This window comes from Diorhabda sublineata, chromosome 1 (assembly GCF_026230105.1).
Source record: "Diorhabda sublineata isolate icDioSubl1.1 chromosome 1, icDioSubl1.1, whole genome shotgun sequence".
Classification (NCBI taxonomy): domain Eukaryota; kingdom Metazoa; phylum Arthropoda; class Insecta; order Coleoptera; family Chrysomelidae; genus Diorhabda; species Diorhabda sublineata.
In genome coordinates this window covers 25,328,371-25,344,099 of record NC_079474.1, presented here as the reverse complement: position 1 = coordinate 25,344,099, position 15,729 = coordinate 25,328,371, and the positions used below count along the sequence as shown (strand labels likewise).

The window sequence follows — 15,729 nt, the reverse complement described above, 5'->3', positions numbered from 1 at the left end:
ACATTTGCAGTGTTGTCCTCACACACAAATTGCTTTCTTTTGTACTATCTCTATATCTTCTACTGTTTTATCCTATTATTTGAAAAAGATATACAACATGGAACGAGGAGAAAATTTATGACGCTAGAGATATATTGCAAATTGGAAACATATTATAATAGTTTTCAATTGATAATATTGATGATTGACTTTCTTAATTCATCTGTTAAGATTTAATTTTCAAATGTCGTTCAAGACGTAAGTAAAAAAGTCATAATACAATTTGATTATTTTTGACTGTGTAATTACCTTCATATTTTGATTTTCCGCGCTTTTGTTGCTAGAGAGATAAGTATTGTTATGAACTCAACCATTGACATACACCGAGAAGCCAGACTTGTACGGTTATAATGGAAGCCTAAAGTTTGGCGAATGCGACGTTTTTTATCACAACTGTGATGTGCTTATATGGTTTTTAGAACCGGAAGGCCTTTTTATTCATTTGTTTGTTTGTATTATGTTAAATGAATCTGGGGAATGTGCCGGTTATACATTTACCAGAACGTCTATTAGCAACGCAAGACCTGTTATCAAGAAAATACAGAGACAAAGAATATGACCAATTATTGGAGTAGATATTAGAGAACGCTTTAGATAATATCTACGAAACTACGATAATTCAAGAAGTTTTCCTCTAGCTCTCAGTGGGCCGAATATGCGATGATCTAAAAAACTTCAATGGTTATTGAGAATATAGTAATTTGTAATTTTTTAAATTGGGTCAAAAAGACATTAATCGAAAAATTCAGCACTAGAGAAAAATTCGTTATATTTATTGGTGAGGTACCAAACGTTTCTAATGAACATAGTCAGATTATTAATTGGAGTATTTGGTAGTGATCGATTACAAAAACTTGTAATGTCACATATGTAAAGATAGAAAATTGGTTTTTGATGTAATGGTGCCTGAAATAAAAACCAACTAAAAATGAGTTTGTTTACATTATTGTCGATGGAGTCGAAATGAAGTGTTTCAAACTTGACAACCGGTTAATAATTCTTTGCGGCGACCATCTGCTAAAAAACGGATTATTTCTAGCCTACAAACAGGTTAGCTGTAGTTTAGAACTCGTTGGATATAATACATTTGTGAAAATTCCTTCTACAGGGTATTTCAGGACTTGTTGACAAAAATTTGGAAGTATATGACGTGAGAATAAAGCTGTGTTATAGGCATTTGAAGTTACGAAAGCAAAACTTGAGTATATTCTCCAAATTATACATTCAAAAATTATGTACAATCTAAAGATAACAAAAATGGATTTTTCAATCGATTTTTTAACAAAAAGTTCTGTTTGTGTATTTTGCATTTAATATTTATCACTTCTCAATATATACTGTTTTTGTTTCCCCTTTTATATTATAATGAGCTTTCGCAGTTACGAATTTCCGAAAGAATCATACTGCAATCATCGACTGTGATATAAACTATCACTTTAAGCAAGTAATAAATTTTAATACGATAGAAATATTCCGTACATAAAAATATTCCGTACATAATTGTAGTAGAACATGTGACGTTTTTATCATGAAGAAGAGGTGTCGTGCGCCAAAATTAATAATTAGATAGTGATATTGATAGTGATAATTATACGGAATTAGAGATAACAATGTAGGACTTGTCTTCTAATAGCACGCAAACGTGCATAGTAATTAAAATTAAAGTTCGTTGTTACCTACGCGGTAGGTTGTCGGTCACGAAGGTATTTATTTTTATTACAGATACACCTACTGCTCTAAATTGCTGATAACGAATGTGTTGAATATACTTTAAACTGATTCTAAATTAAACAACAAAATAATGGTCTCTTGTAAACGTGCTCCCATATGGTTATCAGTTACTTGAATGTAAATTACCAATTTGGTACAAGTTGATTATTCTGATTCAAACAATGATTGCTAATAGTCAATTTGAAATTTTTTTGAGATACAGAACTCTTGTTATAATTTGATTTGAATCGGAAAATATACGGGAATTATCTGTTCTCGAATGAATGATTGATGTAAAATGACTTGACAATGGCCTAGATTGGGAGATAAAACTTGATTTCACCGTTTGAAATAAAGAAAGAACTCGGCCATGGATGACAAGAGGGTAAGTTTCAGAATTTCGTAAAAATCAAACTTTCAAGTTTCAAGAATGCTTGCGGAAAGTAGACAATGTATCACTTAATTACCAACAGTTTGAAAAGTAGTAACAATAGCAAAACTATTCAACAAGAAGTTTTAACATCAATGATGAGTAAGAGATATCTGCTACCTATTAAGTTATAGCGTTTTTTAGCTAGTGTATAACATAAGGGTTTTTGAGATCGGTTGAACTATGCAAGTTGATCTCATCAATAACGGAATGAATTTGCAGAGCTCGTATATACAAGGTGATTCAAAAAAAGGCTTTGTTTCTATAGTAAATACACTACAAACAAATAATTGGTGACATTGATGAAAGGAAACATGTATATGTTTCGAAAGCTGACTCATACCATGAATTTATTTTCATGTCCGACTCCGCTATTAACACTGTCCTCCAATTCCTTACGTGAATTTACCTCTGTAGCATATAATTTTTCATTTTCACTATCTCGAATAAGTGATTCTTCAAAAAATCAAGGAAAATATCATTCATATTTCCAGGTATAATGTTACTGCCAAACATTAACTGTGATTTGGGGTTGATAATGTGATACTGTTTCGACTTATGCATTCTCATCATACCAGTCAAACATACGTCGTCGTAAAGCTCTTGAACTCGTAATGAAAAGGATGCAGCTGCTGCTCCTTAAGTATCCTCAAAATACTTATTATTTACGCTAACTAGAGGACCAAGATCAATGAGATTTAAAATATTATTTCTTCTTGTTCTTGGCCTTCCGAAGCTCATTTTTTTGGTCTCACTTTTCCAAGTTTAATGACTCTAGATGTATTTCAATTGGTAAGTTTCTTCTAGGAAACTGTTCTGCATAACCTGTACCAGCTGAACTATAATTTCCTGAAAACCTTCCTATGGTTAATAACATGATTGTGTATTCGATTTGAAATGAGTGACAATATCTAATTTTATGAATAACAAGGTTATAAAGATCCAATTATTATATAGTTATTGTCATAACTATCAATAAATGACAGTCTTCTATAGTAAATTTAGAAATGAAGATATACCAATTAGTGGATATTTGTGAAACTTTACAATTGTCGAAAACTCTCAATCCCAATTTTTTAACAAATATATTCGTTATCGATTAGGTCTCATTGATTTTATCATACCAGTATCGATTAGTACTTCATAATTATCGAAACAAATGTTCCGAAAATCTTAAATTTTATTAATTTTATCTTTTGCTTATGAAATTTCTGTTTAGTATTAATTGGCTCGGTAAGAGGGACCTCGGTAAGAGTAAGAAACAAAAACAAAGTGGATGTATTAGCTTTTGTAACATATTCATATAAAATTTCATCAAAATGTTGCCAGTAGTTTTGATAAAATCATACTAAAGGTGTATAATTTCGTTTCCTTCAAACTTCTCTATCTTCAGCACGGATGAAGTTATGAGAATTTCTCACTTCCTGCAAATCCCAATTACTAATCAGCATTCTACCATTCTAGACAATGGGTTACCTTGTTTTGGAACAACGGGTGTGTTTTTAATGCATTTCCATTATCTTCCATATGTTTTTATGAATTTTGATTCGTACTGAACGTTTCTGTTACTGAACCTACATTAAAAATAATTAGGAAATTACGGTAACTACTTATAGAAATATAATATGAAATTTGGAATTTTCTAAGGATTAAGAAGAAAAAATAGTGAATCATACTTATTACAATACCTCGAGACAGAAAATTTTAAGAAAAAGTACATGCCGTTTCTCAGATAATTGGAACCTTAAAAAATCAGAACTCACTTTATATAATTCAGATCTGTAGTAAATAAGGTAGGTAAACCGACCAAACAATGGAACCATTTCATTTCAAACAGAGCATTGGGTCTTTCAATCACTTTGTCACATTTTTGATGCAAACATAGTGATGAATCATCTAAATTGAATAGAGATCGAGCAGAATGTATCTACATACAGATAATACTTAAATGTCGGAGCTTGGTTATGTATTGTGAGATAATTGATATTATAACTACGCAAACAAGCTTGGTAATGGCTACATTTCAAAAGTTTGATTTGTGTTCCCGTATTACGGATATGAAGGAGAAATCGCAAATATCATGAACACAATTGATTTGAATTGGTGGAAGTGAAGTACGTTGATTGATATATTATCTAATATTTCAATCAAAATGCAAGTAGCGGAGGGTATAGGATTTTCAATTAATCAATTTTGGACTATTCGAGAGGCGTTTTCTATTTTGCTGAAAAATTAGTTTATCTGTTTTCTTGTCGAAGAGCTAATGAGTTGTCTGGAAAAATATACACTTAACGAGTCAATTATAGAATAAAATGAGAAATTCGGGGAGTACGAGTTTTAGAAACAAGCTGATTTTTATTTAAAATACATATGTTCTAATGTAAAATTGGTAGGGACTCCGTCATGAGGAGAATTATGATATCGTCATGGTTGATTTTTTACAAATAGAAATATATAGAAAGTGACTCAATTCTCTATTTCTCCATAAATACAAGTGATTCTTGTGCATTGATTTGTGGCCATGTAGTACAAAAACACAAAAAATACATATTACTTATTAATCGAAACCAAATTACAAACAATGAGTGTATTTGAATATTGACATGAAGAAAATGCTGAGTTCTTTGGTGGTTTCACATTTTAATCACTGTAATGTGGTATATTGACCATGCTTAGACAAAAGTGATACTCATAGAATTAGAAAAACTCATACGTCTTGCTTTAAACTAATTTACCTATAAAACTGACATCCTTAACCTAAATTTGAGGGGGAGAAATGTAATAAATATACCTATACAACATAAAGAAATAAACATTCCTTGTCATATCAAGGTCCCTCTTTAGTAAATATTGCTACGAACTCGTCCATGACGTGGATCGAAAACCGTTCCTTTTCAATTTTAAGTTTGGCGAATGAGGCAGTTTTTTATTACAACGGTGATTTGTTAATATTGTTTTTAGGTCGAATTTCCATGCAGGCTTTTTATATGTTAATTTCTTTACTTTATAGAAATCTAGAAATTCCTTTTTGGTTAGCAGCGTGGGTTACTATATAATCAAAAGTGATAGTGAACGGACGAAAAAGTATGAATTAATCGGTGGATTAAAATAATTTATGAGATTATTAGAGTATCTAAAGAAAGTGTGTGAATGAATTGAATGAGAGACAGTATGTGAAAATTCGCCCCACCATTAGAAATAGTTTGAATAAATAAGAAAACCATTACAATATCTTGATATTGCTAATCATTTTCCATCATGCATTGCATTTAACAATAAATATAAACGACGGCATTTTAAGCAACAGTGAAGGCAAAAATTATAGTGATTCATGTTCAATATTTACTGAGTTTGAATAGTACTTTCGTTTCCAAATAATTTGAGGTGTTTAGTGTGGAAAAATTGGTCAATCGAGCTAACACAAACCTTTTATTAACCTCCCTATGTAATATATTAATAACTTGTTAATCATGTTAAATGATTTATTAATATTATTAAAAGCGATAATAAAGTCTTGAAATTATATTTTATTGAATTCAAATTACTCTTGAAATACCCGAATCAAGAAGACCAAAATTAAACTCAAATAAAAATTAAACAAAACGGAGGTGATGTCATTCTAATTAATATTTGTTGCAGATTATTCATATAAAAAAAATCATAACATCACGGTGGCGGCATGGGGGGGTTCCAAATATGATGCATGATAGCATGAGAAACTATACTGGAAGATAATAAAGTGTCCTAATATTGTAATCAGTGTAACCTGTCCTTGTAATCGCCTCCAGTTGTACACTCACTACAATAAAGAAAACACGAAATTGAAGGAGAATGATTATTTTGAAAACGAAGTTGTAACAATACATGATAATCAATCAATGTTTTAAATTGTATAAGCTATTTCAACATAATACGGATTATTTGTTTTGTTCAATTTACAGAAATACGGGATATTATCGTCAAACTGATATGGAATGATTTAATCACACTGACAAAATATTATTGCAATAGTAAAACAAACACTGCATCATATTTATTCCAACCAATGAATTTTTTCGCTGGTAAAAAAAACAAACACATGGCGCACATTGAACAGAGATACGGGGAAGAGTGCTGCATACATGAGAATTATTGCAATAAAACGACCGAAAAAAGTGATACGTACTTTCCCATATATAGGGGACGTTTTACATTTCAAAATGCTTGTCGATAAGAGGGGAATCCTATGAATATTGATAGCAATGCTGCGATTTTCCTATTGAAAAAAAACGCATTGAACATTTTATGAATGAAAATACTGTGATTCAACAGATCGGTAGTTCAATTGAAAGAGACTGGACTGAATATTATATAATAACTAAGTTGATAATGAAGACATTCTATTGCACTAATTGTCAGTGTTACTTTGATAGTAGTAGAATAATGAAGTATCATAAATACTTACCAATATGTTTGGAAGTTCAAATATTAAGACTAATTTTATGTCCAGAATATCAAATCTCCAGATGACTCTTATCAAATATAGTAACCACAGAGTATAAACATTTTCCTTGAAATGTGTATACTCCGATTTACATGATACTTTCTGTACATGTATATGTATATGTTTATATAGATTTGAGGTCTCACATACACTGCGTCCCAAAGGATCTTTTGTGTCCCCCCTTTCTTGCTGCGATACTGGGGAGCTCATAGTCCAGAATGTGGGATAGCTTTAGCTGCCAAAGTTCATCTACGAGTACTTCTATTTCAAGCGCTCCCAAGTAGAAGTTTCGTTCTCAGTGCAGCAAAATCTGCGCATTATAAGCTAGGTCTAGTGTCTTCAGGTGTTTCTTGAAGTGACAGTGCCCCGATAGAACTCCTGTTAGTATTTGTAGATTTGCTTATTCCTCCTTTTCCAGTGTTATTTCCATTAGTCTGTAGCTGATACCACAGAAGGGTTCAAGTCCAATGAAAGGATTGTCTGCCCCTGCTTTAGCGAGCTTATTAACTATTTGATTTTCCTCCATTCCGGTTTATACCGAAATCCATTGTAGAGTAAAATCTAAAAACATGCGAAGTGAATGAATAATACAGAAAAAATAAAGGTAGGGGAAAAGTCCTTATTATTTTAGACAGCTTAGCAAGTGGACGTTGATCGAGAAAGTTATTAATTGTTTCTTGTAATTTGGCAGTTATCAAATGTCCCAAGTATCAACATTATCCATTTGGTAAAAGTTTAGCTCCAAGTATGGAAAATCTCAAAGAAAACACACGACGTAAAATATTTGTCAAGTTTCATGAACAAAATCATGATTTGAAGGAATTGGGATTCGGAAGGATTCGGCAGAAAATTTAGAACCCATAGAAAATATATACACAACATTCTGAAGCGAGAGAATGTAGTAAAAAATCAATAGAACTGGCACCAGATTATTTTGAGAGAAAAAACAAAGGGAACAAAAATCAAAACTCAAAAGAAATTCATGCGACAAAATTCATAAGGTGGCTCTTTTCTATATCAAAATTCCATCATACATTGCCGAGTTATCACCCTTAAATGATGGTGACTAAAATTAATTTTTTATTTCTCTTCTAATATTTCAATAAAGCTAGAAAAGTGGAATTCTGTAATTGTCGTGCACTCGCAAAGGACTAAGGTAGTCATTTCCAGCATTTATTATGAATCGTATTACATTTTACATCTTAATTGTTTTCTATCCAATTTATTGTAAAAATATTAAATTATGGTGTTTATTTTTTTTCTCTGCAGCTATTGGTTTTGGGAGGAAAATTTAACAATGGAAAATATTTTCAAATAAAACAAGAATTTCAAGCTATAATTGTATCCCATCTAACTTCTTATAAAATAGTTTTGGTATGGATTAAAGTGAGAATTGCTAATTTCAAACCCCCCTAGCTTTACTGAAATTTTGGAAAAAAAATAAAAACTCAATTATAGTCTTCAAATTAAAGGGCGATATCTCGGAAAGGGGTGTACTGAGGAAATTTTATTATAGAAAACACCCATCTTAGTTTCATACGAGCAATCACCTCCTGAATTTTGTAACACCCTATACAATACTCACGTATTGATCAAATTGTTCACATTCCTTATACTAGAAACTAATGTATAATATATATCTAACTATTTAAATATTTGAAATAACGTTATGTACCTATGATCGAATATTTTTTGCTCTCAATATGTGACAATATAATTCAATAAGTTCAATAAAGACCTTTCGGGGAATTTGGGCTGCATTGTATCAAAAACACGACACTAATCAGTGTACAAGTAACTTTTCTGATGCATGGATCATTCATAAATGAGTCAAAGTTTACCAATAAATGTGTGATACTAGTTCACACGTTGCAACGTGCCGTTACTATTCTTAGAAATTGATGCCTGTCGGCTCCCACTCTCCAACCCTATTCCAACTCCACGATATCCCTACAATGTCCGATTACTCGAGAAGATATGACGGTTACGATCAAGTCTTACTATTGGTCGTAGAGTATGAACCAGCCGTTATAGTTCAAATAAAATTATTTCCATCAACATACCCAGAAATGAGCTGAAATCAAGTACCTACAATTAAACAAAAGGTGAAAGCAACACGGTAGAAAAGCTATGTGAAAATTATAGTATTACCTGTTGTTTCCCACTTGTAGTTTTCAAGAGCTCTGTATGTTACTGTCATAAAGCATCAGGTAAAATATAAATGTAATTATCTAGAGAACACTTTACCTCACAGGTTGTTTCTGACAAAATTTAGATAAGATCTTGACGAGTAGAAGTAGTATTATATCATTCAATAAAAATATACCCTAACAAAAGTTTCATATTATTGTTTGGTGAAAACGTTTGAGAAAAACATTGAATGTGTCTGGGCATTTAACCACACGATTTTTTTTATAGTTGGAAACTACTTAATTCAATTCTACTTTCTCAGACGACGAGGACTTGATACTTGACATATATCTTTAAGTATACAATGATGACATGTGCCTTTTTTTCCATGTAATATGTTACATTATTCTTAATTTTATTTCAAAAATGATTTCTCAATTTTCTATATCCATTTTTATGTTATAGAACTGAATTTATATTAAATCTGAAGCTACAAAAATGTTTATTTACCTTGAATCCAATAAATAATTTCCAAAAACGCTAGCTTTGAATATTTTGTTGGATTTTATGACTTTTGACAATGAGATAAGTGAATTATAATTTTCTACCGCTGCTGAGAATAGTTAATAGCTAGAGCTCAAAAACTTCAACAGAAAGAAAGGTAAACTGTATTTAATAATGAAAGGACTTTTGTAAAAAACTTAGCCAGCTTAGCGAAAATCCTCATGAATTTGAGTATTGAATTCAAACTATTACGGAGCTCTAAATATTATATTCTCTTCTTGTGACATGCTAACCAAAGGAATTAACCTTTTTATCACATATGTCGATAAAAATAGTGCAAAAATGCTGCTCCACTATCTAAACCCATCATAAAAATCATTTCCCATTAGTGACAATATCAATGAAAACAACTCTCATTGAATCCTACCGTCATGAAAACAAACATTGTCTCAGGATTTATACAGTTTATATGATAAATTGTTAGGCTAACAAAACCTAAAAAGAATTCTCGTATATTTGCTTTCACAGCGTTATTACCACAAATCTCGACGTTTTCGCTCGTATATTTATCAACATTATTATCTCATTTTTCTTTTAACACGACAACTCTTCAACATCAAACTATTTTGCGGCACATCGGCCGATAAAAAGATTTCCAAGCCGCCATCCGTGGATGATTGATCTTTCGTTATGGCGGAGGCGCGGGGGAAATTCTATCGTGGCGAATCAAGCAGCTGTTTAAGCTTAATTCAATTTTAAAAACCCATTCATCTAATGAAAAGTTTGTTGACGTTGAGAACGATGTAATTCAACTCACTCTATATTCATCAGAAATAATTATAACTGACCAAAGAAAAGTGTACGGATTATAGAGCGAATTAATTAAATTTAACAATAGATTACAGTAATTTCACTCAACCTTCACCTAGTAGTCAAAAAGTTAGGAATTAAGTTGTACTGAGGATAATATTAGTTTCATTCTTAGAAAACAAATAGTATTTTCACAATATAATCTGAATTACAAGTAGTAATTCAATTTTATTGCTAGTGATAGTAATCTGCTTTTTTCTAAGTGATATTACAATTATTACACTATTTCTTAGTGATTTGATATAATGTTGGGAATAAATAGAAAAATGGAAGTCATTTTCATTAGAGATATGATATAGAGAGAGAAAGGGACATAAGCCATATTGTCATATGGAAATTTTTATAATAATAATTATAATACATTATCATCAGTTAACTTGTACTAAATTGAATTATGACAATCTATGGTAAATTGTAGAAATTTCCTATAAAATAATTAGGTCTTTTAAGCAAAAACACCTCTGTCAATCTGTATTTGCCATTTTCAATTCTATCGGTAGCTGACTGAATAATGCTTCGGCATTGTAGACGATGGAATTCAAATTATGATGTGGGTATTGTTGAGAAAATACCCAAATTTCTTATTTTCGAGGGGTAACTATGTCTCTTAGTTGATTTGTGAAAGTCTTTGCTAAAAAAAAAACGGATTTAAAAACGAAGAGAGTGGTGAGGAATGAAACTTTGTATTTTCTAAAATAGAACTCGCAATGCGTTCTCGTACTTAGATAATTAATGTAAGGATAAGTATCAAGTTGTTGAAGCAGTACAAGAATTGAGCTCTTTAGACAAAGCAAGCTGATGATAATTTTCGTCTCTACATGTACAGACCATTGAAGGACACCCTCAATATGTAGACCGAGGAAGTTGATCGAGTTTGAGGATCGTATTAAGTCAATGTTCAGTTGCAAAACGCCTTTGTAGGATGAAACCAAAGTTTTCTTAAACAGTTTAAACAGAGACCGTTCACGTCAGACCAGACTTAATAGTTATGAGGTTGCACGGGTATCATCCACAAATAAAGCGAACTTTGTGACATCGTTAATGAAAACTAAAAAAAGAATTAGACCTGAAAATGAGCCCTAATGTTGAAACTTTACAATTAATTTGTCCTAGTTGTTTTCTACATTCAAGGTAAGATACAACCCATTTTAAAGCAAAACTTCAGTTGCGATGATAATTTATCATTAAGTGAGGTATATATTTTATTAAAAACAGAGAACGTAGCGTCTTCAGTACATTTATTATGTAAAACCTAACTTAACCTGACCAAATTTTTGAGGTTTTGAAATTTTAGGTTTGAAAAAGAAAGCAATAGACGTTTTTTATTGGTTTTTCAATTATCTTTGATAACCTTGGTGATAATGCAATAGGGCGATAATTACTAGTGTTATTTTTCACACCACTCTTGTGCCGGGAAACATTATAGCTGTTTCAAGACAGCTAGGGAAAAGCTCTTTTCAAAGCATACATTGAAACATAAAACGTTAATCATCACTTTTGGAAAATTTGAAAGTAATTAGCTGATAACCTATCGATGGAGCAGTAAATCTTGTTTTAAATGCTGAGTATGGTTTCCTTTAACTCTAATCTATCTACAGGTCTGAGGAAGAGACAATCACTGATTCTCCTAGAAGGAACGAAGAAAGAAATAGCATCACGAGATATTTTAGAGCAAATATACTCATTAAAGTTAACGAAATAATTGTTGAGTTTGTCTAGATCGAGGTCAATAGGGTTTTTTGATTCTCAAATCATTGCTAACAGATGAAGGTTCTTCCTAGGAATTTTTAACTCTAGTGATGCGATTGTTGTAAAAGAAATATATAACTGGTAAATACTCATATTAGAACATCATAAAAACAAAGAAAATACTAATTGCTACAATCAAAGTTTTGAAAAAAAAATTAAAATAAGATTGATAGAGGGGGCTAAACACAATTTTGTCGGTAGCCATAGATAAGTATGGGATCAACTGAAATTCTATGTTATGTAAATGTATTTTAATGTACACTAGTACAAATATGTAATACTGGATCAATGGTGATGCCAGTATATAACATCAGATAGAAGAAACCAAGGATAAAACATTTTGATGTTTTCTACCCTTTAGTTTGAGCTTAAGAATTTTGATTGCATCTACGCTAAACATCACAAAAATCTTAACCATGATCACATAGAGAATTATTGAACAAAAATAAGGAAACTCAATTCCCTCATCGGCATTTTTTTTCAGATAAAAGTAATATAGAGGAAATATGAATAGCGCTTGGAATTTATAGTTAAAAAACAATAATTGAATACATCATAACAAACATTTCTTGATTTTTGTTCCTATTTCATATGAATTTTTCATTAGAATAAATGTTATCGTACAATAATAGTGTAATGTTTCCGTTCTTTATTTATACGATGTCCATTCGTGGGGTGAATTCATAAACACTGTCTCTTACGGTCTCAATTTATTTGACACTATCACTTAACTAACTTAAACAATTCATTCAAATTCTTCAATTACTTCCTATTTCGGTCCGTTCACTAGCACTATTTATTATAAATTCCTCTTCACAAACTCCTTATATATCTCAAATAAATTTTGGAAACTTCTAGAAAATAAGGAAACAAAACAAAAAAATGAATAGACCTTTCTAGAAATTATTCAAAAGAAAAAATTCCAGCGAATTTTAGAATTTCATAATAGTCTGACAGGGCCGTCTTAAGGACCCATTTCGCAAACTTGTTCTTAACAGTATATTATTGTTGACTAGCTCAATTTCATTATAATCTAGTGGGCAAGAACGACAGTCGACCGTTTTAGGAATGGATTATGTTTCAGCTTCAGGGAAAAAAGTTATGACAATTATTTGGTTCACCACTAGAGGGCGTATTTGAAAATATAGGAGTAAGAAAAGTAGAATTTCTTAAAATTACTCCATTTAAACTCCACTTTATATAAAATAATCGAATTATTCAATAAATTATCTGCATTTCTCCACAAGTTTTAGTCAATCTTTTCAAATAAGAGAAGGGGGAGAAACAGAATCTTGTTTTGAAAAAATGCCTATGAATCCTGTTGTGTTTAGCCCATTTTTATAAATTTGACATTGTTTGAAAGACTTGTTATTCAGTAATATGAAAATATGAATTCTAAGCAAATTAATTAGAAACATAAATGCTAGAGGTTGGTGTTTCATTCATTTTAGATATTGAGATTTTTCTCTACAAATAAAAGTTGAAGCATAAAAGTTTGAGAAGATTAAAATAGCGAAAACCGCATATCTTTTTTCTGTCCCAAGATATCCTAAGCAGCGAGACATTTTTTCCAAACGTCTTTTAGGCTGGTTCCCTTGAAGAAAATTAAAAATTTACTTTGGATGGGAAGTTGTTACATTGGCCTACCTGCAGTTATTTAATCTGCTTTCTCATTAATCCTATTATTGCCGCTAGATGGCGATATCTGAATGTAAAGCTATTATTACTAACAGCGAGAATGAATCATCTAATAAACCATGTTATTATATCTAACAATTCATAACTTAGATAATTAGCTACGTAATAAGTGGCACCTCAGGTGTTCAAAATATCGTCCATTATTTTTTATAGTGGAAATAAAACGCTGACGGGTGTATAAGACAGCAGTTTCAACTTTTTTCATCGAAATACTTTATATTGCTTGTCGTATTTTTTCAATCATAGCTTATCTTGCCGCGAGTCTATTGGTGTAAACGGCCTCACATTATAAGTAGTAACGGCAGTAAGTCACATCTTTCGTTGTTACCAAACGAAAAAGGACTACACATGCTTGAGACCTCTACATTTAATTAGTTAATTACTATAATATAACTTTCATATAAATTTTTTTCATAATAATCTTGAATTCTGATATTAACCTAGTTATCATTTGTGTTCAATTCAATTCAAGTATAAGATAATATCAGTTATTATCTTGAGCTTTTATTAAAATTGGACATGAAATGAGATTTTAGTTATTATTAAAAAGTGAGAGAAATATAGGTACGTTACTGTTCTTTAAAAATGGACCCATGAGTCCCATATTATTCTTGTGGTAATAATAAAGTAGTAATCTGCGTTCCCTTTAAATATTTCGGACGGTGGTTCGACATATTTCCAAGCCTCCTTATTCTGCTTTCATCAATTATTATTTCATATTTTACATTTCACCTGCTATTTTTGACAAATATGTGGGTTTTTATTGAAATTTTATGCTTTTAGTCACTGGAAAACAAATAAAACAATCTTGTATAATGAAAAATACGATAATACATCTTCTTATTCAATATTTTGAATGACAATTCTCGTCTTATACATATTTCTTAAGTTTTCGCGATTTCAATGTTAGTAATATTTGAAAATATGCCCTAGCATTCACGATGCTAATTAAATTGCTTAGAATTATTTTGTAATGTTGTCCAAAAGCTCTTTGAAACATGAAGCTTTGCAGAAACGAATTTTCAGGCGTTTTTTAATTACAAGGTTCCTACCCTTCTTCACCTCTTATTTGAGGAATAGACTGAAACTGAAAAATGAACGGAATTTGTTGAATAATTCGATTTTCGTAAATAAAATGCTACTTCAATGACTATATTTTGGAATGATTTTCTTTTTCTATTTTATACTCTCAGAACATCTCTAGTGGTGGCCTCGGAACAAATAAACTCCATGTGGCTCTTGGGGTCAGATTTTTTATCATTGTTTTTCCCTGCTAATATATTCCTGAAATAGGGAATGGATGGAATGGACTGGAAATAGGAAAATAGGTCGACAGCCGTTCTTAGTTGCTTACCCTTCACACTTTATTGTTGGAATAATAACTGGAATAGACATCAGAATACATTATTCTCCAATATCTACTTACAGAAATTGTGCTATATTACGGACATATTCAATTTTTTTATTATTATAATTATATATATTATATTATATATTTTTAAACTCAACTTATAATATTTATCATTTATACTTCCAAATTGGAGAATTGGAATGCTCCAATTTGTTTTATTAATTCAATTATCTACTTTTTCTCCAATGATAACTTGAATTTGACGGCTTTCAACAATAGTTTCTTCATTTCTTATAGATACCTGATAGATCCTCCAGTCTTCAAATATTCATATCTTCAAGTCCTAACTGGTGGCTTCAAAGCTTACAAAATTATCAGTTTCCCATTAATAACTATGTATAGTTTAATATCAATAGTAACATAAGAACATATCACAAATATGACTCCATCCATAGTTTTAAATAGATATAATAATTATTTTTTATGAGTACGAATGATATTGTTTCAAACTAACTAAGATGCAAGTCTCTATTAGGTAACTCTATCGATACCAATATTTTTTAGTGAGTGCGATTATTATTTTTCTATCAGTGTATTAGGTATCACAAGGATTTTGGGCAACATTGGGTACCTTGGCAACACAGTGGAGTATTGAAAATGATTATCGATGAGCCATGCATAAGTGAGTATTCCATTGGCATGAAATATTGAAGAGGAGGCCGTGGAAGGGGATTTATGTATGCAATGATAATGAAGCTTCGACTA

At 31.0% G+C, this 15,729-nt stretch overlaps 1 protein-coding gene across 1 annotated transcript in view; it reads right to left on the bottom strand.

Moving 5' to 3' along the window:
- LOC130448965 (CUGBP Elav-like family member 4) overlaps positions 1-15,729 on the bottom strand; it is a 1,535,225-nt gene that overhangs the window by 1,346,088 nt on the left and 173,408 nt on the right. The gene's annotated exons all lie outside the window — the stretch shown is intronic.